This window comes from Mirounga leonina, unplaced genomic scaffold (genome assembly GCF_011800145.1).
Source record: "Mirounga leonina isolate KUSES-001 unplaced genomic scaffold, KU_Mleo_1.0 Mir_168, whole genome shotgun sequence".
Taxonomy (NCBI): domain Eukaryota; kingdom Metazoa; phylum Chordata; class Mammalia; order Carnivora; family Phocidae; genus Mirounga; species Mirounga leonina.
Window position 1 is genome coordinate 51,644,866 of NW_023270426.1, and position 22,311 is coordinate 51,667,176.

The following is a 22,311-nucleotide window of genomic DNA, read 5'->3' on the forward strand; positions in this document are numbered from 1 at the left end:
AAAGATTCAGAGTTTGGTTTTTTTTTTCCCAAAGAGAATGTTTAAAATGTATACAGAAAGGTAAATAAATCCACAGCTTACTCATTTTTCTCCTTTTGGTATAAACTGCCATGTTAACAGAACATTTTTTAAAGTAGTTTTTTATTTATAAAAATAATGTTTCTGAGATCTAATGTGTACAGTATGGTGACTGTAGTTAACAATACTATATTGTATAAATGAAATTTGCTGAGAGTAAATCTTAAATGTTCTCACCACACACACACACACACACACACACACAAGTAACTTTGTGAAGTGATAGATTTATTAACCTTATCATGGTAATCATTTCACAACATATAATATATCACATCATCACTTTGTATACTTCAAACTTACACCATATTATTTGTCAGTTACATCTCACTAAAGCAGGGGAGAAGGAAATCAGTGAGTGGATATAGATAGTGTATATTTTCTGATTCCATGAGTTATATTACAAGTGATTGGTTGTTCTGGCACCATTGTATAAACACATTATTAAATTTTAAACTCATTCTCAAAAAGGGAGTATAATGTTTGCTGTGTGAAATCTGAAAAATCAAAGTGAATTATAAAATAAGAAAATTAAAATATCCTGAAATCCTATCCCTCAGAGAAAACCATGTTGTTGGAAGAGTTCCTTCAAAGACTTTTCTGTGCATGCATATAAGTAATAGACATTTTTATTATTATTTTATTTTATATTTTTAGTGAGCAGAGGGACAGAGGAAGAGGGAGAAGTAGAATTCTAAGCAGGCTCCACACCCAGCATGGAGCCCGTTGTGGGGCTCAGTCTCACAACCCTGAGATCATGACCTGAACTGAAATCAAGAATCTGATGCTTAACCGACTGAGCCACCCAGGCACCGGTATATAATAGACATTTTAAAAGTGGGACACACTTGTGATCATATTGTATGTAGAGTTTTGGATCCTGATTTTTAAAATAGAACATTATATTGTGAGCATTTTGTTTGCCAATATATATTCTTGGGAAACATTATTATTATTATTATTATTATTTTAAAGATTTTATTTATTTATTAGCGAGCGAGAGAGAAACAGCATGAGAAGGGAGAGGGTCAGAGGGAGAAGCAGGCTCCCCACTGAGCCGGAAGCCCGATGTGGGACTCGATCCCAGGACTCCGGGATCATGACCTGAGCCGAAGGCAGTCACTTAACCAACTGAGCCACCCAGGTGCCCGGAAAACATTATTTTTAATGACTGTACAACATTCTTTCTATCACACAGATAACAAACTTTTTCCTACTGTTGGGTATTTAGGTTGTTTTAATATGGAGTTTTGCTTTGCAATTTTAAGTAATGTTGCAGTGACCATCAGCATGACATTTGTGAATAAATTGTCAAGGCAGGGAAGGCGCATGCAAACAAATGAACAAACAAAAAAGCAAGAAGTGAGAGTCCTTTTAACCACCATGATAAAGGTATTTTCCCCAAGTTCTCCACCGTAATGAAAAACTGTTCTCTGTAATATATACCCAACTTGCATTTGAAGGTGGTTTTGTAACTAGCTGAAAACCCAACATAAAACATAAATTTCTGTATAATCTCATTTGTGAATAAAGTACAGAAATAAATGTGGCCAAATATGGTTGTCTAATTTTTGGAAATAACACTAGACTCTGAATGCTTTTTGGTGGAATTTACTCTCCCTAGGGATAATTTTTGTTATGATTAGTTGGAGTGCCTGGGCCATGATCAATGAGCTTCATTTGAATGCACAAAGTAGAAATGCCCAAAATTACTATGTACCATTGATTTTAATCATACTTGGATTATAATGTTTTACATTTTCTGAAATCAGGATGTGTTTTCAATCAATGTGCACCTTTGATTGATGTGGTAGTACTGCTCCTACAAACTTTTACTGACTTATGTTGCATTTTACAATACCACCATAGAAACAAACAAAAAAGTGATAGCTTCCAGACTAAAATATTGGCCTTTATTTGTGTTTTCAAAGGTCTTTGCTGGGTGCGTATTTGCAAGAGCATGGAGGTATATGGATGTCTATGTTGTATCATATATTATGAGCCTTTGACCTTTTGATAATAATTAAATATAAATATAGGGAATATCGTGACCATGTGAGAAAGGGGAAAACTCAGTGCTTGGCTTTCGAAGGGTTTACTCTAAAAATTGTATACTTGAAAGATGGCAGATGTTACTATCAGCTGATCTTTACCTTGGTTGGTTTTTATCTCTTCCTGCAGCCCCTCTGGGCCACAAGATCTTGGGTTGATAAAAGTCATACAACACACTTCTTCATGCAACTACAACATTATTTACTTTTTTTGGCAGGGGTTTTTTCATTTTTCATATTCTTTCATAGTGGCTAGAGATTGGCAAATTTTCACTGATCCTTAAATTTGATTGTGTTACCTTTTGTGATTTAGAAAGACCAAAACAAAACAATTGAAGGTTAGGATACTTGTTCTTTCCTACCTTTAATGTTGCTAACAGTTGCCTTGCCTCCTTGGGGATATTGTTAACCTTCCCCCTGAGAGAGAACATTGTATCCCTGGGGCCAGACCTTCCCTCCCCCATCGTGGCTTTCCCTGTGGCTTTTGATAATGAGAGTGATTTTGGCTCACAGACAGAACTCCTGAAAGAATATTACTGAATTTCTTATGTCCTCCTTCTATTTTAAAATTTAACCCTGTTGTGAATTTTAATAAATGAGATTTCTAGTCTTGGTGTTCGGACAAAACATTTTATTTGAAGATTATTTTAGGGTCCTGGAAGGCAGGTTTGTTTGGAGATTCTCTGTCACTTTGAGTAAAAGAGGAAGATCTGGGGTGCCTGGGTGGCTCAGTCGTTAAGCGTCTGCCTTCGGCTCAGGTCATGATCCCAGGGTCCTGGGATCGAGCCCCGCATCGGGCTCCCTGCTCAACCGGAAGCCTGCTCCTTCCTTTCCCACTCCCCCTGCTTGTGTTCCCTCTCTCGCTGTGTCTCTCTCTGTCAAATAAATAAATAAAGTCTTAAAAAAACAAATAGTAAAAAAAAAAAAAGGAAGATCTATCGGCTTTTCACTTGGCAGCCTTGTTGGCTAGCGAAGTCTTGCAGAGTCTACTTTTTCACACACCCTGCGAGCCCTGTCCCCAAATTCCTCAGGATTGCTGCTAATGACATCACAGTAAAATCCAGGCAAGCATTTTCCAGATACCTTGTAATCTCTTTTGCACATTTGTCTAAAAGTCACTTAAAGTTTTGGAGTTGCGTATTTATATATCCATCATGTAACTGAGCCACCCAGGTGCCCCTAAAAAGTGCTTTCTAAAAAGCAAAACATCCAGTTTCGCTGGGAAAATCACAGTGCATTAAATTTGTCTTTAGAGAACAATATGTAGAGGATAAAGTGTCTTTTAAAAGGAAATAGAAGTGGGGCGCCTGGGTGGCTCAGTCGTTAAGCGTCTGCCTTTGACTCAGGTCATGACCCCAGGGTCCTGGGATCGAGCCCCACATCGAGCCCCACATCGAGCCCCACATCGGGCTCCCTGCTCGGTGGGAAGCCTGCTTCTCCCTCTCCCACTCTCCCTGCTTGTGTTCCCTCTCTTGCTGTCTCTCTGTGTCAAATAAATAAAAAAATCTTAAAAAAAATAAATTAAAGGAAATAGAAGTTTGGCCATGAATTAATTCACTAGCAGTGGAGTACTTCAGTGATGTGGCTCATGCACCGAAATGATAAATCAGGAAGGGATTAGTGTGGCTTTTCTGCCTGTAAAGGTTTGAATATATATCCTAACCTCTGGTGTCATTTGGGAAGCCTAAATGTGCTCACAAGCCAGATCCCCCTTCACTGAAGCCTGACTAAGCACTTCATGCTTTCATTTATTTGCTAGGCAAGTTTGAGTAGTGGCCACAAAGCGCCATACAAGGCCTATGCCAGAAGTTTAAGGTGTAGTCTCTGTGGTCCTCCCAGTGCCTTTGTAGGGAGGAGATGAGGTAGTGTATTTGAAGGAGTTCTCTGATGATGCGTGAGGCTTAGTAAAGGCTGTATGTGTTCAGGGGACGACGACGAACTTTTGGCTTTGTGGTCAGGCAGAGTTTTAGGAACATCTGAGGTCTGTGGTCCATGGCAGAGAAACCAAGTTTAACTGGTAAGAAGGAAGCACTAGCCTCATTTTGGCTTAAGTTGGGGACATTTGGATTCAAGTTGGAAGTAACATTTGGGCAAGACTGGACAGGCAGACGGGGCCAACCACGTACTTTAGGTTGTAGAGAGCCTTGGAGGGACATGAGTATGGGGAGGGGAGAAGCAGAAATATGTTGAAAAAATAATCAGGCATGGTGTTTGGGTAAAAATGGAACAATGAAAGATGGGAACCTGAGAAGGAACCCAAGAATTTAGTTCTATTATTAAAGTTTACTGTGAGGAACTTTTCCTGGTATCGAATGGGGCTTTACAAAATTAACTTAGAGCAGTTTCTCAGAGTGAGTCACTCAGAGAGTGTCTCTCAGAGGAATATCCACTTGTGTGCCTTGGTGTTTGTTACTTGTTAAAATGGGTTCAAACCAAAAAATATTGGGAAGGGCTAAGTTACTGCAAGTGAAACAGGTTTCCTTATGACAGGATTTCTCAGAATCTTTACTATGCAATTGGCTTTGTGAATCCTCCCTTACTGGATACTTTATTTCTAGAACCAACATAGGCTGGCACAGTGAGCTGCAGAGACCAAGTTCAGTGCCTCCCCGCCCCCCGGCCCCTTTCCCCGCTGCTGGCCACTTTGGTTGCTGCCAACACACTGGGGTCTCCACTGTGGCACATGCAGGGCAACGAATGGTAGAACCTCTGTCTAGGAAATCTCAGTCACCGAGTCTTGTCCTTTCAAGCCACTTGCCTAAGTTGTGCTGACCTGGCTCTTAGGAGGAGACAGGGGCTAGCTGGGTTTCAGGTTACAGTGATGGGAGCACCCCCCCCCCACCTCCTTGGGCTGGCCAGTCTTCATCCTGAAAATGTCTCCTGAGAATGTCTCTGGCTGAGGCACTTAGATGCAAAGCTGTTCACCGCCCTGGATGGGCTACCCAGGCAAAGGGTACAGTATCCTTGATTTTGCCTCTTGGCCTGCAAAGCCTAAAATATTTACTGTCTGGTCCTTTACAGATAAGGTTTGCTGACCTCTGCCATAGTCCTGCACCGTCCATGTGGTACCACCAGCCATAGGTGGCTTTTGAGCACTTCGACCACGGCTAGTCTCAACTGAGACGTGCTGTGTTCGTACTGTATACATGCTGGAATTTAAAGACTTGGTACCAAAAATAATAATAATAATAATAAAATATCTCACTAATTTTTTTTATTCCATTAGATGTTGAAGGGATATTCTGGGGACACCACATCAAATAAAATGTATTATTGAAATTTATTTCACCTGCTTCTCTTTCCTTTTTTCCATGCAGCCACTAGCAAATTTAAAATTACATGCGTAGCTTGCATTTGTGGTGCACGTTATATTTCTCTTGGATGGTGCTGACTATTATATGGCATTGCATTTGTTGCCCACAGAGTTCTTTTTACAAGGAGCCTCTTGAATAAAGCTAAATGTCTTTTCTTGAGGCACAAGTTTAGCAAACATGACAGAGCCCTAAGCATGGTCTAGTTTGAGGGTTTGTGTTTTGTTAACAGCTAAGCTATAGTTTAATAGATTTCCTTTGTGTTTTTCAAATAAAGATATATTTGTTTTTTATGTTTTATTTGAAATCAGGGATTCCTTTATTCTTCTCATTTGTTTTGTTTTAAACAGTCTGTGAGCTATGTATTTCCTGTGATGTAAAAATCATGACCTTATGTCTATTGTGATTCAGCAAAGCCACTTCTAGGATTCTGTCTTAAGGAAACAACTGAATGAGTGTGCAAAGATGCTCATACAAGTATGCTCATTATGGCATTGGCTTTAATAATGAAAAGTTAGGAACAACCTTGATATCCAACTATAAAGATTAATTACCTAAATTAAGGAATATCTACATAATTATTTTGCCAGTTTAGATGATGGCAATGAGTTAGTAAAGTGTTTTATAGACAACAAGCATTTTATTTTATTTTTAGAGAGAGAAAGAAAGAGAGACCTCCTGAGCGAGTGGGGTGGTGGGGAGGGACAGAGGGAGAGGGAGACCTTGTTAAACATTAGACCTGCCCATACGCATTGCCCATATTACTGATTTCAGATGTGCTGCCCCGAATTAGAGAATTCTTTTTTTTTAGAGAGAGCACATTTGTGTGCGCGTGAGTTGGAGGTGGGGGGGAGGGGGAGCAGGGGCAGAGGGGGATAGAGAAAGAGAATCTTTTTTTTTTTAAAGATTTATTTATTTATTTGAGAGAGAGAGAATGAGAGAGAGCACATGAGAGGGGGGAGGGCCAGAGGGAGAAGCAGACTCCCCGCCGAGCAGAGAGCCAGATGCAGGACTCGATCCAGGGACTCCAGGATCATGACCTGAGCCGAAGGCAGTCGCTTAACCAACTGAGCCACCCAGGTGCCCAAGATTTTATTTATTTATTTGAGACAGAATGAGAGAGAGAGAGAGAGCACATGAGAGGGGGGAGGGTTAGAGAGAGAAGCAGGCTCCTCGCCGAGCAGGGAGCCCGATGCGGGACTCGATCCAGGGACTCCAGGATCATGACCTGAGCCGAAGGCAGTCGCTCAGCCAACTGAGCCACCCAGGCGCCCGAGAAAGAGAATCTTAAGCAGGCCCCACACCCAGGTCAGAGACCGACTTGGGGCTCGATCTCATGACCCTGAGATCATGATCGGAGCCGAAATCAAGAGTTGGACACTTCACTGACTGAACCACCCAGGCACCCCGGACAATAGGCATTTTAGAGAGAAATATATGAATTTATGCTTTGAAAATTCTGAGAAAAAGAAAACAGGTTTTACCTGTTTATACTGATTCTCTTCGGGGAATTGGGGGTTATTTTCATTTTCTTCATGCCTATTTATATGGTCTAATTTTCCACAATAGACTTGTATATCTTATATAATTAATCAAAATAATTATTTAACCACAGTGTAACTAATATGCAAAATAGCTCCTTGGAAACAGGAAAAGCTCAAATTTCTAAGTGAACATATTTATGTGGCATGGGAATTCATAAAAATAGATTTCATTGTCACATAATGTGGGACATTAGATAAAAAGCATTTTCCCTCAGATTGGTCACATATTGCCAACAGATTTTTCTAGTAAGAAGGTAAGAAAGAGATCATTGGTAGCGAGTAAAGACATTTGTACTGTCTAGAAGATAAAGTTCTTATTTGAAAACCTTTTGAGGTCTCCCCTGGTTCTCCACCTCACCACAAGTGTGAGGGCCGGTGATTTTTCCACTGAAATAATTTGCTGAAATTTTAAAATGCTTCATGGCTAGTTATTTTTAAGTGACCCAGTACAGGAAGGATGTGGAGGGGTGGAGTACTGTGGGGACTCCTGCCTGTTAATGGAAAATTATTTGAAAGCGGACTAAGGCATGGCAAGAAGTCTGAAGAGACTATGTAAAAAAAAAAAAACAAAACTAAGGTTTTTATTGTGGCAGGTATGTGTGTGCTTGACCCCAGTAGGTCTTGGGATATTTGCATTTTGTTTACTTCCAGGATGAAATTCAACGCTAAGAATCAGTTTAACAGTGGAAACTTAGAAAAGTAAGAATATGACTTTCATCACAGTGATTGATAGGTGAGCCCCGGCTAGCAAGCAGGACTCTCCAAATGGGTTTTACCTTTAACATTCACAACATTAAACAGAATTTCACAGAATCTGTTACGTGATCTATTCTGACAGATATTTTAAACAATTTACGTGTAGCGTCAGCTAAGTTAATGGGAAATGTCACTGGCAATGTTGTGTGTCATTAAAAAACTGGTGAGGGGCGCCTGGGTGGCTCAGATGGTTAAGCGTCTGCCTTCGGCTCAGGTCGTGATCCCGGGGTCCTGGGATCGAGCCCCACATCGGGCTCCTGGCTCGGCCGGGAGTCTGCTTCTCCCTCTCCCACTGCTCATGCTCTCTCTCTCTCTCTGTATCTCTGTGTCTCAAATGAATAAAAAAAAAAAAATCTTTAAAAAAACAACAACAACAAAAAAAACTGGTGATAGTTCCTTTAGATTATGAAAACATTAATGGAGTCAGATGTTGCTTTCCCCATCCCAACCAGGCACTTTGTAATTCTCCTCTGTGCACTTACCACCTCATACACACCTTTTACAGCATTGTACGGCATTGGGGTCATTATCTATGTGTCCATCTGTCTTCTACTAAACTCTGAGCTCCTTAGCTGTCTTCCTTGCTTTTGGATCCCTAGCTACCAGGACAAGACATGTAGTTAGTGCCCAGTAGATGTGTATTGAAAGGAGGAAGATAGGAGAGGAGCATTCCAGATGGTAGAATTATTAATTGGTCCCTGTATTCAAAAGACAGTAGTCTGAATTGCTCCACGCCAGATGCTTTTGGGACATAGGAAATCCAACAGTCTTTAACTTGGGAGCTTCAGCAACATTTTGCAGGGGGAAATCTGTTAGTATTTGTTAAGGTCCATTTTTCTATCTTGCTCATCAGTATTTGAAATCAGACCCTCATCTTACCCCAGTTATCTTTGAGGGGCCTCCATGCATATCTCCATTCCGTCCTCCACGCCTATCTCCATTCCATCCTCCACATTGCCATCACACCTGTCTCTCTAAATTAGTATGAGCAGATTATTCTCCTGCTTGATGTCTGTTACTGGCTCCCTATAACTGCTAGAGAGTCCCATCCTCTTCACAGGACCCTGGAGCCCTCTGTGATCTGGCCCAGTCACTCCCTCTCTCTCCCCTCTCTGGGCCCCTATCATGCCAGACGTAGTCATCATTTCTTAACAGCCATGTGCTTTGCTGTTTTCTCTGCTTTAAATGCTCTCCAGCTTCCTATTTCTGCCAGATGAGCACCTCTTCTAAAGAAGATCATCTGCCTGACCCCTCCAGGGAGTTTGCCACACCCTTCCCGGGGTCCCTGTCTAGTGCTTATCAGCTCTCTCAATTACTATGACCTTATGTATTACTACTACTACTTCTTCTTCTTCTTCTTTCTTCTTCTTCTTTTTTAAAGATTTTGAAAGAGAGAGAGAGAGAGTATGAGCTGGGGGAGGGACGGAGGCAGGGGGAGAGAGAGAATCTCAGGCAGACTCTATACTGAGTGCAGAGCCCGACTCAGGGCTTGATCTCGCAACCGTGGGATGATGACCTGAGCTGACAGCACGTGTTGGATGCTCAACCAACTGAGCCACCCAGGTGCCCCTGTCTTTTCTTCAGTGCCTCACTGCTCAGCTATGATGCACAAGAAATGGAAGCTCCCATTTACTAAGTGCCCACTGCATATCAGGCATTGTGTAGACTCAATTCCTGCTGGATTAAAAAGTCCTTGGGGACAGGAACCAAAGCTTACCCTGGGCTGAACATCTGATTGGCTAGGGGCTCTCTAAATAAAACATATTGGTTAAGTGTAAGTCTTTCCATCGTCTTTTAAAATAAATAGGCAAGTAAGTAGTCTAAGTCATTTGAATGCAATGCTCATTTAGGCTTCATGCAGGCAATTTTGGAAATAAGTGGTGGGTGATTATCACTCATTTACTCTGCTAGTTTGTTTTTGAGCAAATCATTGCACACTGGTAGGAGACAGACCAGAGAGGGAACACGGAGAAATGGTTTCCACTTAACACTTAGAAGGTTGCCTGGAATGCTGAGATGAAAGGAGAAGAAAGAATAGTGATAGTGATAAGTGTAAAATGTAGATTCTTGGTTAAAGGAAAACCACTGTGAAATAGATCATCACAGTTTAGTATGACTTGAAATACTTCGTGACATACATTCTGTTCTTCAGCTGCCACCTCCATCTCTCCTGTTCCTTTTTGCTTGTTTTCTATCCCAGTGCGAAATTTCCTTACACCATCACTCTGCCAAACCAGGGAGTGTTGCCTCAGAGAGCTCCGTTAGGGATCACCTCTATGGCACTTCCCCTTAGATTTGTCATCTTTCCTTTTATTTCATTCATACCACATTGTCATCTTTACTTAGAAGTCGCTTTGAAATGAATGCATTTTATGTACATATTTTTGTCTCTTTAATTCATCTCCAAAGTCCTGGTAACTAAGGACTTTTTTTTTTTTTTTTAATTACCTGGAGTTCTTGGTACCATTCTATGAAGGTTGTTATTAAATGTTAGAGTCTTGACGAATTAAGTCATTGTTAAGTGTTTAAAACTTAGTGGATGGATATACAGTCCAGGCCCTGATGGATACTGTTTGTATGTATTTGGTAGCAATTGAGAGAGAAGCAGGCTGCTTGGCTTCCAGTACCGACTTTGCTAGATATTTGCAGTCTGACCTTTCTGTGTTGCAGGCTTTCATCTCTTAGTGAAGCCACAAGTAACATCTACTTCATCTACCTCATGGATGGGAGGATAATGGTGTCTTGAACAGGAGTATGTAAAACAGTTACAATACCTGGCACATGAGTGCTTGATAAATATTAACTATTAATTATGTATTGTTTGTGCATACAAACACAGAAAAATAAAACACAAAATATGTGTATTTTATGCATACATAATTTACTCTAATGATCATAAAATCGACTTATTAAATTGCAGGCATTTAAAAAAAATTAAGGTATCTTTAATTATGAACTAGAAAGTGGAACATTATTAGTTTTTTTTTTTTTAAAGATTTTATTTATTTATTTGACAGAGAGAGACACAGCGAGAGAGGGAACACAAAAAGGGGGAGTGGGAGAAGCAGGGAGCCCGACACAGGACTCGATCCCAGAACCCTGGGATCATGACCTGAGCCGAAGGCAGACGCTTAACGGCTGAGCCGCCCGGGCGCCCCTACCGTTGTTCTTTTAAAAGGAAGAACTCCCTTACTGTGTGTTGATAACTCAAAATCAGATTAAGTCTGCTGCATGAAATCTAGCCTAAAGATACCTGCTGTTGAAAGAATTGAGCAGAACACTCACAGAAATGTTTTTCATGATTTTGCCCATTTCTGTGCAGCCATTTTTAGCGTAGACATTCTACTGTAGTAGGGGTTCCTTAAAAACTCCTCTGTGTGAAATTCTGGGTTAGAGCAAACTTTATCATTGCAACAACTAATAATGTGGTTGCAGTTTGGGGCTATTAGTGTAGAGTGGTGAAAAAATGTTTTCATAAAGTGCCCCATTGTGTTCGCACATGAGGACTGGAGAATGGACCGTGAGGGGAGCAGTTACCTCACCCCTCTCCCATGCTGCAATAAACAGCTCCATTTTTGAAGCGTGGGCTTTATTATATTCTTGCGTTTAGGAATGTATACCATTGCTGCCAACATAATACGGTATAGTTATACTGTAATTAATCATGCCGTCCGTCAGTTTATAAAACTCATATCATCATTTTGTGATAAAATACAATTATAATAAGAGTTATAATGAGATGAGAGGGATGGACGACTCCTCTCGGAGTTGTTCCTTCCTTCTAGAGTATTCTCTGTCCAGACTGTTTATTGGATTCTGGGATTCCTATGCCTATGTACTCCTTTCTCTTTTCTCCCACCTTAGAGGCTGCCAGCGTGGGGAGGGCAGGTGGTTTTGTATATAGATGCTGCGTACATGTGTATGCTAGGGGTTGAGAGGGAGCTGTGTCCTCTGGAGAAAAGAGGGCCATTTTCTTAGCACACAGGTATCTTCCATTTGCTCAGCCCAGGGCCCCATCGCCCAAAGGAGTCCTTTTACTACTTTAAGTGCCAGAGGTTTTTTTTCTTTTTCTGCACAGCTGGAGACCCATTTTCTGAATTGCACAGAGGCACGATGTATGGTGGAGTAGTGGCCTGATTTCCAGGTTCTGTAGGAAGTAGATGAGCCCCCTCACACCCAGTTTCATGGCCGACTCAGAGCCAATTCTTGGAGCCCTGAGAATAAATACTTCTGAGCACTCCACTTCCATGTTTCCCACGGAAGGAGTGGGGAGGGCCCTCCAGCCGGAAGCGATCAGGACCCCCATTGCCGGACCAAAAGGGGTTGTGAGGCTGGGGCTTCCTGTCTGCTGGGGGCCTTTCCCTCCTTTAGCTGGCTTACACTAGGAGCTCTTCATGGCAGTGGCCCTCTGTTACTGAGCTGGGTTATCAGTCCAGGGAAAAGCTTGGTGGGGGCTGGCTTGGGGGTTGTGAGAGCCATTGCTTTGTTCTCCAGTCATAGGGACTGTACCTGTGGGGTCCCCCCACATCTCCTCTCCACCAGGCCAAGCTCTGAGTTCCCTAGAACTCTGGGTCCCTATTTGTTGTTGGCTCTTCCTACTTCCCAGAGAGGTTTTTCTCTCCCACTGCTTGCCTGGCTGGCTGGCCAGCATGTCCCTCATCATGGTGGTTTCTAACTCTATTTTGTGGGAATTCCTTGGTCTGAATTCGGGAAAGAGCAGGGTTTATACTGTCATCGTATATTAGAAGTGCTGAGGTCTTAGTACATGAAGGCTCAGATGGGGTGAGCTGTATAAGCTTAGGTTAGTGATGGTGCTTTTGTGGGTGTAGGGGTTTGTAAATCAGCCTAGAGCAGAAAAATTACATCCTAAAATATCAAAAACTCATTTTCACTTTACTATAAATTCTGAGACTCCTTGTTTCTGTCAGTCCCTCCTAATTTATATATGTTCACTGATTGAATATCTGAACTTCAGGGACCTTAGAAGAAGGTCTCTCAAACCTTGCAGAGGCCTACAAATCACTTGGGGTCCTTTCAGATGCAGGCTGTGATTCAGTATATTGTGGGCAAGGCCTGAGATATGCCTTTCTAACAAGCTCAGAAGGACTTTATCAAACTTCTGTCACTCAATAGGACTTTTTCACCTTTTTCCCGTTTTACCTCAAAGCCCCACCTTACATACCCATTTATATTTTGTTTTGTTTTACTTTATTAATAGAGCCATTTCTGGTGTGCCTGTTTGCTTTATATCACTGAGATGATATGGATGTACATTTTTAAAAAGATTTATTTATTTATTTGAGAGAGAGAGAAAGAGAGCGCACAAGCAGAGGAGAGGGACAGAGGGAGAGGGAGAGAGAGAATCCTCAAGCAGACTCCCCGCTAAGTGTGGAGCCCGACACGGGGCTTGATCCCAGGACCCTGAGATCATGACCTGAGCCGAAATCAAGAGCCAGCCGCTTAACTGAGCCACCCAGGCACCCCATGGATGTACATTTTAAGAATCTTCTGAACTATCAAATGTGTTCCCAAGATAACACATACAAAAGAAAAATAGTTGCTTTTATCTTTAAGATGCTTTCCTTCTGGGCGCCTGGGTGGCTCAGTTGGTTAAGCGACTGCCTTCGGCTCAGGTCATGATCCTGGAGTCCTTGGATCGAGTCCCGCATCGGGCTCCCTGCTCGGCAGGGAGTCTGCTTCTCCCTCTGACCCTCCCCCCTCTCATGCGCTCTCTCTCATTCTCTCTCTCACAAATAAATAAATAAAATCTTAAAAAAAAGTAAAATAAAATGCTTTCCTTCTTAAATTATGTAAACATGTTCAAATTTTGCAGAAATATTTTGAGCACCTGCAGTTTACATAGCTACTTTACTGGGAAAGGTGTCTTTTAACCTAGCAATGTCGATATGAATTCTGGAGGCAGGAGGCCCTTAGATAAGCAGGTGCTGCTGTGGCAAGTAAATTTAATAGGCAGACAGGAACCTCTAGACAAGGGAATGACCCTTTGGATGGGATGTCCTGGGAGGAAATTACCAGGAGGAGTCATAATGCAGACAGTCTTCCATATGAGTACCTGCCACATTGCTTCCCAGCCTTTCCTGGTCCACTCATGCTTCCATCCCTAACCCCCATCCTGGACCAGAGAAGCCTCACTGCCTTTAACCTAAAGAATAGCCCTCTTTGTGTGCATGCATGGTTACACACATACACATATACACTTGCCTAGTGTAAGTGCGCACACACGTACACACACGCACAGATTGAGAGACTGAGATCCTCAGAAAGCCAATATTGTTCTTGGCAGGACCCTGCCTCTTGGATCTGAGTGTTCCCTTTGGGGTTGAGGCTGCAGGAGGAATTGTCTTCCTGTCTCACTTGGGGACATCTGTGGCCATGTGTCCATCAGACACTGTCACAGAGCATTGACTTTCTTTAGGGTTTCTGGAAGTTCATCCACTGCAGTCTAGTATCTGTTCCACTTTTTTTTCTGGTTAATAAAGTGAAAAATTAGTGTTCTAATTTGCAGAAGAGTAGGAGGCAGATTCAGCCAAGGTCTTACTTGTGAAAGGAGAAGAAAATCTTCAACAAATAGGAAGGAATAGGTTCTAGGATAAGTTATAAAGGTTACCATCCCAATTCGGGCTTCTTTATGGTTCTTTCTAAAAATATTTTATTTATTGATTTACTAAAATTTTTTTTCAACTCAATTTAATTAACATATGCTGTATTATTAGTTTCAGAGGCAGAAGCCAGTGATTCATCAGTTGCATACAACACTCATTGCTCATCACTTCAAGTGCCCTCCTTAATGCCCATCACCCGCTTACTCCATCCCCCCACCCACCTCCCCTCCAACAACCCTGTTTGTTTCCCACATTTAAAAGTTTCTTATGGTTTGCCTCCCTCTCTGTTTTCATCTTATTTTATTTTTCCTTCCCTTCTCCTATGTTCATCTGTTTTGTTTCTTAAATTCCACATATGAGTGAAATCATATGGTATTTGTCTTTCTCTGACTGACTTATTTCGCTTAGCATAATACCCTCTAGTTCCATCCATGTTGTTGCAAATGGCAAGATTTCATTCTTTTTGATGACTGAGTAATATTCCATTGTGTGTGTGTGTGTGTGTGTGTGTATACACCACATCTTTATCCATTCATCTGTCGATGGACATCTGGGCTCTTTCCGTATTTTGGCTATTGTGGACATTGCTGCTATAAACATTGGGGCGCATGTGCCCCTTCGGATCACTATGTTTGTATCCTTTGGATAAATACCTAGTAGTGCTATTGAGTGGTAGGGTAGCTCTATTTTTAACTTTTTGAGGAACCTCCATACTGTTTTCCAGGGTGGCTGCACCAGTTTGCATTCCCACCAGCAATGTAAGAGGGTTCCCCTTTTTCCACTTCCTTGCCAACATTTGAGAGAGAGAGAGAGAGAGAATGCTCGAGCTTAAGTGGGGGTAGGGGCAGAGGGGGAGGGAGAAAGGGAGAGAGAATCTTGAGTAGACTCTGCCCCTGAGCGCAGAGCCCTGTGTGGGACTTGATCTCATGACCCTGAGATCATGACCTGAGCTGAAACCAAGAGTTGGATGCTTAATCCACTGAGCCACCAGGTGCCCCCTTTATGGTTCTGCTGGAGTTTTTAATATAAGTGGGGCATCTGGGTGGCTCAGTCGTTAAGCGTCTGCCTTTGGGCTCAGGTCATGATCCCGGGGTCCTGGCATCGAGCCCCGTGTCGGGCTCCCTGCTCAGCAGGGAGTCTGCTTCTCCCTCTCTTTCTGCTCCTCCCCATCCCCCCGCTTGTACTCTCTCTCTCAAATAAATAAATGCAATCTTTAAAAAAAAAGAAAATATAGGTTAAGTTTTATGAGGAAAGAAACACGTCACTATTTTCAGCCTTTTTTGCTTATTCTAAATTATCTTCATCTCTGCCTTATTTCAAAAAGGATTTGATACAGCCTGTCTTGGTCTGTTTGAGCTTCTATGTCAAAAATACCATAGACTGGAGGCGCCTGGGTGGCTCATTCGTTAAGCGTCTGCCTTCGGCTCAGGTCATGATCCCAGGGTCCTGGGATCGAGCCCCGCATCGGGCTCCCTGCTCAGCGGGAAGCCTGCGTCTCCCTCTCCCACTCCCCCTGCTTGTGTTCCTGCTCTTGCTGTCTCTGTCTCTGTCAAATAAATAAATAAAATCTTTAAAAAAATACCATAGACTGGGTAGTTTATAAACAACAGAAATGTATTTCTTACAGTTCTGGAGGCTAGGAAATTCAAGATCACAGCACTGGCACATTTGGTGTCTGGTCAGGGCCCACTTCCTGGTTCATAGATGGCTGTCTTCTTGCTGTGTCCCCACATGGTGGAAGGGGCAAGGGAGCTCTCTGAGGTCTGTTTTATAAGGCACCAGTCCCATCCTTGAGGGCTTCACCCATATGATCTAATCACCTTGCAAAGGCCCATTTCCAAGTACACATTGGGAATTACGGGAATTATGTTTCAACATGTGGATATTGGGGGGACATAAACATTCAGTATTTAGCACAGCCCACAAAGATTAAAAAATAAAGTATATAAAGAGATGGAGTGGAGAAAAAAAAGAAGCTAGGGGTAGGGTTAGCCCACAACACATTTCCTATAAGATGCTGTTCACTTGTTCGAAGTGAGCTACTAACAGGGCTGAGAGCTTCTAGATTTCCTGAGCTAGTGATAGGATCCATGATGGCCCAGAGATTAAGGTGAAACAGTTTCACCTGTGCTGAGACTTAAAAAAATACCTTCTAAAGGGAAAACCGTTTGTGTAGTGAACTACATTCTCAGCAACATTCCTCAAATAGATGGTAGAGTGTTTTGTGGGGCTGTTTTTCAAAAGGTCTTTCAATACAGGCTGATGGTGTGTGTATACATAATTTAGTGAAGACCTTTCCATGACGGCCCCAAATGATGAAGTCTAAATATCCAGCTCTCTGGCTGCTTCCAGAGATAAAATTACATCTGAAGGAATGTATGGGCCCCGTATCCATTATGCAGTCTTTTTTTTTTTTTTTTTAAGATTTATTTGAGAGAGAGAGAGAGCACGCTTGCACACTTGTGCTCACACAAGTAGGGGGGAGGGGCAGAGGGAGAGGGAGAAGCCGACTCCCTGCTGAGCAGGGAGCCTGAGATCACGAGCCAAGCCAAAGGTTGGAGCTTACCTGACTGAGCCACCCAGGCGCACCACTATGCAGTCTTTTATGAGGATTTTGCCCAACTGAGCTGTATTTTGGAATATTGTTAAGTTAAACTGCTTTAAAAAGGAAGAAAATATGTGACTTAAATCTTTCCTTAGCAGAAAATCATCAACTTTAATTTCAGGGACAGTATATACAAAATAGATTCAATCCAGTGGCTGCTACTGATTGCTGTTTCCTGATGTGAAGAGCGAGAGGATTTAAATATATCCTTGAGTTCCCTTTTTGTCTCTGAAGTCTTCTGTAAGGTCTTGGCAAGTAAGAGTTGATATTCTCAGACTGAGTAATTGAGGCGACATCAACAGACTGTTTACGGCAGTGATGACAGGGCCCGGGGAGTGAACAGGGCCTCGTGCAGTGCCCAGGGCTCGCTAGGGCAGGGCACCATTACCGTGTCTAGGCTTGAAGCTTGAAGGGAAGAAGTGTTTACAGAAATTGTAGAGATTAGCTTTAGGGAACTATGTGGAGGGCTGCGTCCAGTTCTGGTAGGGAGCTGAGCTGGTGGAAGGGCTACCCCACTTCACTCTTTTCCTCTGCCATCTCCTGATGGTGCCTCTCAGGGGCCAAACCCAGTAAAAAGCCAGAGGGTTTCCATACACCTTGGCCTCCAGGGGCTCAGAACAGGGTGGGGAAGGAGAGTGGAGACGGTGGAAAGGTAAATGGGAGACACCCAGCACTTTCCCTGACTTCATGTTCCTAAACAAACACTGGGCTTTTTCTCTCAAGGTAAAGAAATTGTGTCTTCCTGTTTTAGCTTCATGAGGGACCTTATCTCTGACTTGCTGCTCTAGCTCCCAGGCTCCACATGGCACCTGGTCTCTGGTACAGCTCGGTGAATATAGAGCAGCAAAGCACGCCGTAAGAAGGGGCTGTGTGTAAGTGGCACCAATCTGACTCTGCAGGGCCCAAGAATTAAAACAGGGCTGGTGAGCTGATGGCTCTGTCACGTTGCGGCACGTGCGGTTCCACTCCCCCTGAAATCTGTGAGAAAATGGTTTTTAGACTGCAGGACAAAAATAAAACCTTCATAAAACTCCACTTGCTTCTTTCATCTTTATCGTATTGGAGAAAGCTCCTCATGTTCTGATCCATAAATCTCACAGACCAATGACAAGATGACACCGTGGGCTTGCCTGTGCGACAGTCTCTATAGTGAAGAACAACCCTCTTAGGTTGTGTTCGCTGACGTGATAGCTTGAAGCAAGACCGGCTTTGCCACAGAAACATTATGATCTGAAATCGAGTATGGGAATATACTCTCCTGAGGGAATTATAATCGTGGATCTTACCCCAGTTGCGTAAACAATTAGTACATTTGTCAACAAGTTCAACTGGCATATAATTTATATATAATAAAATCCATCCATTCTTGTGTATACATTTCCATGAGTTTGGACGTATACATAGTTGTACGATCATCACTACCATGAAAATATAGGACGTTTTTATCACTCCAAAAACTTTACTGGGGCCAGTTTGTGGTTGATCTCCTCCCTAATTCCTGACCCCAGGCCATCTCTAATCTGAGTTTTGTCACTATAGCTTTGCCTGCTGTGGAATTTTATATAAATACAATCATATTTATATTCATATTTAGAATCAGCATCTCAATTTCTACCAAAAGTCTTCTGCGGTTTTATTGTACATTTGTGTGTATATGTTTATACAAGTTAATAATATTTATCCAAGTATATACACATGGCAAAAATGATCTGGGTAGTATAAAACGGTTTAAAATGAAAAGACAAGTCTACCACCCACTCTCTCTCATTTCCAGTCCCACTTCTCAGAGCCTACAGCATTTAACTGTTTCTGTTTTTAATGCTTCTGGAGGTTTTAGTTAATATCCAAACCACTCTTTCTTGACAGTGTCTATTGACATTGTGCAGTGAGAGGTGATGATTTTGCTCATTACATTACCTCGTCTACTCTGCCACCTCCTCTCCCTTCCTCTCAGTAGTTGTTAGTTAGCTCACCATTTGAATTTCCTGTATGGTTACCTTGGAACCTTAAATACGCTTACTTTTGATTTTATACCTTAAATTAAACTAGCACTTTGAAGAAGAAAATAAGGACATTATAGTTCTTGGACTAAATAAATTATCCTTTATGTAAAATAGCAGCATAAACCATAAATTTCAGGGGTGGGTACCAGGCATCACTAGTTAAGTCATTATGTGTGCTTGTGTGTGTGGTTAATTGATATGATTCACTTTTGTGTTGGCTGTATATACATATTACAAACAGCCAAATAGATATCAGATGTTAAAAGCTTAATTTTGGGGGCGCCTGGGTGGCTCAGTTGGTTGTTAAGCATCTGCCTTCGGCTCAGGGCGTGATCTCAGTGTCCTGGGATCGAGCCCCAAATCGGGCTCCTTGTTCAGCGGGGAGCCTGCTTCTCCCTCTGCCTCTGATGCTCCCCTTGCTTGTGCTCTCTCTTTCTCTCTCTCAAATAAATAAATAAAGTATTTAAAAAACCTTAATTTTGTTAACAAAGAAAACTCAGAAGGAAATGGCAAGAGACTTGAAAAAGTGTCTTGTTAAGTGTTCTGCTTCTTTGGTGTACACAGGTTCAGCAAAGCAAACTAAGAAGGAAGTTTTTCTCTTTCGAGCAAGAATATGAAATGGAAAACTAAAGGCATATGAAAAAATTAGCTAACAAAGATTTTGTAGCTAAGGACTTTTTATATTGGCAGCTAATTGAGTTAAAACATTCTTAGCCAAGTTATAAAAAAAAAAACAAACCGTAAGAGTAATATTTATGAACACAAGCATACTTTCTTTGTACTTCTATAAACAATCATCTCTGAGATATTAAAAGTGGATTCTGATTGTGGTTTCCCTCTAGTATGAGCAGCTGCAGGTGCAGACAGGATGGGTTAGTAATTTACCTCCTTGAAGTCTTCTTTGTAAGCTGTTACTTCATCATCGGACATCTGGCATCCAGTTTGTGGGTCAGACTTTCCCGTGGACTCCACAAACTACGATGTGTCACTAAGCACAGAGTCTTTTCTGTGCTTAAGGATACTATTGACTGTCAAATACTCGATGACTTCATTTAAGTGTAGAGAGACTTTTTAAAAAATTTAAGTATAATTAACATACAGTGTTATGTCAGTTTCAGGTGTACAACAGTTCAATACATTTCTCAGTGCTCATCAAGAGAAATATACTCTTACTTTCTTTTATCCATTTCACCCATCCCTGTCTTACCTCCCCTCTGGCAACCACCAGTTTGTCCTTTGTATTTGAGTCTGGTGTGTGTGTGTGTGTGTGTGTGTGTGTGTGTGTGTGTGTGGTCTCTTTTTTTCTTTGTTCGTTTGTTTTGTTTCTTAAATTTCACATGAGTGAAATTACATGGTATTTGTCTTTCTCTGACTTACTTATTTCACCGAGTATTTTACTCTCTGGATCCATCCACGTTGCTGCAAATGCAAGATTTCATTGTTTTCTTATGGCTGAGTAATGTTCTATTATTATATACATGACACCTCTTCTTTATCCATTTATCTATGGATGGATATTTGGGTTGCTTCCATATCTTGTCTCTTGTAACTAATGCTGCAGTAAACATAGGGGTACATATACCTTTTTGGAATTCGTGTTTTCATTTTCTTTGGGTTAATACCCAGTAATGGAATTACTGGATCATATGGTAATTCTATTTTTAATTTTTTGAGGAACCTCCATACTGTTTCCACAGTGGCTACACCAAATTAATTCCCACCAACAGTGCACTAGGGTTCCTTTTTCTCCATATCCTTACCAACACTTGTTATTTCTTGCGTTTTTTTTTCTTTTAGCCATTCTAACTGGTGTAAGGTGGTATTTTATTGTGGTTTTAATTTGCATTTCCCTGATGATGAATGATGTTGAGCTTCATTTCATGTGTCTGTTGGCCATCTGTATGTCTTCTTTGGAAAAATGTCTATTCAGGTCCTCTGCTCATTTTTAAATCAGATTATTTTTTTTCAGTGTGGAGTTGTGTAAGTTCTTTTTATATTTTGGATATTACCTCCTTATTGGATAGATCACTTGCAAGTATCTTCTCCCATTCAGTAGATTACCTTTTTGTTTTGTTGATGCTTTCCTTTGCTGTATAAAAGGTTTTTATTTTTGTGTCATCCCAATACTTTATTCTTGCTTTTGTTTTCCTTGCCTGAGGAGACATATTTAGAAAAATATTTCTATGACTGATGTAAAAGAGATTACTGCCTATGTTTTCTTCTAGGAGTTTTATGGTTTCATGTCTCCCATTTAGGTCTTTAATCCATTTTGAGTTTATTTTTGTGTACAGTGTTAGAAACTGGTCCAGTTTCACTCTTTTGCATGTAGCTGTCCAATTTTCCCAGCACCATTTGTTGAAGAGACTGTCTTTTCTCCGTTATGTATTCTTCCTCATTGTATATCCTTTGTCATACATTATTGATGGTATAGATGTGGGTTTATTTCTGGGCTCTCGGTTTTGTTCCATGGATCTATGTGTCTATTTTTGTGCCAATACCATATTGTTTTGATTACTACAGCTTTGTAGTATATTTTGAAATCCGGGATTGTGAGTACCTCCAGCTTTGTTCTTTCTCAAGATAGCTTTGGTTATTTAGAGTCTTTTTGGGTTCCATACAAATTTTAGGATTATTAGTTCTAGTTTTGTGAAAAATGTTGGCATTTTGGTAGGTATTGCATTAAATCTGTAGATTGCTTTGGATGGTATGGACATTTTAATAATATTGGTCTTTCCAATCCATGTCCATGGAATATCTTTCCATTTGTGTCATCTTCTATGTCTTTCGTTAGTGTTTTCTAGTTTTTGGAGTACAGGTCTGTCACCTCGTTGGTTAAGTTTATTCCTAGCTATTTTATTATTTTTTGTGCAATTGGAAGTGGAATTGTTTTCTTAATTTCTCTCTCTGCTACTTTGTTACTATTGTATAAAAACGCAACTGATTTTTTTTACATGATTTTATTTATCTATTAGAGCATGAGTGCACAAGCAGAGGGGAGGGACAGAGGGAGAGGAAGAAACAGACTCCCCACTGAGTCGGAAGCTTTGACGTGGGGCTCGATCCCAGGACCCTGAGATCATTACATGAGCTGAAGGCAGATGCTTAACTGACTGAGCCACCCAGGCGCCCCCATATTTCTGTATATTAATATTGTATCCTACAACTTACTGAATTCGTTTATTCTGGTAGTTTCATGATGAAGTTTTCAGAGTTTCCTATGAATAGTATCATGTCATCTGTAGAAAGTGGCAGTTAGACTTCTTCTTTACCAATTTGGATGCTTTTTTTCCCCTTATCTGATTGCTGTGGTTAGGACTTCCAGTACTATGTTGAATAAAAG

General features: G+C 41.4%; 1 protein-coding gene across 3 annotated transcripts in view; it reads left to right on the forward strand.

Annotated features, from left to right (window-relative positions):
• RASGRF2 (Ras protein specific guanine nucleotide releasing factor 2) overlaps positions 1–22,311 on the forward strand; it is a 237,917-nt gene that overhangs the window by 16,018 nt on the left and 199,588 nt on the right. The gene's annotated exons all lie outside the window — the stretch shown is intronic.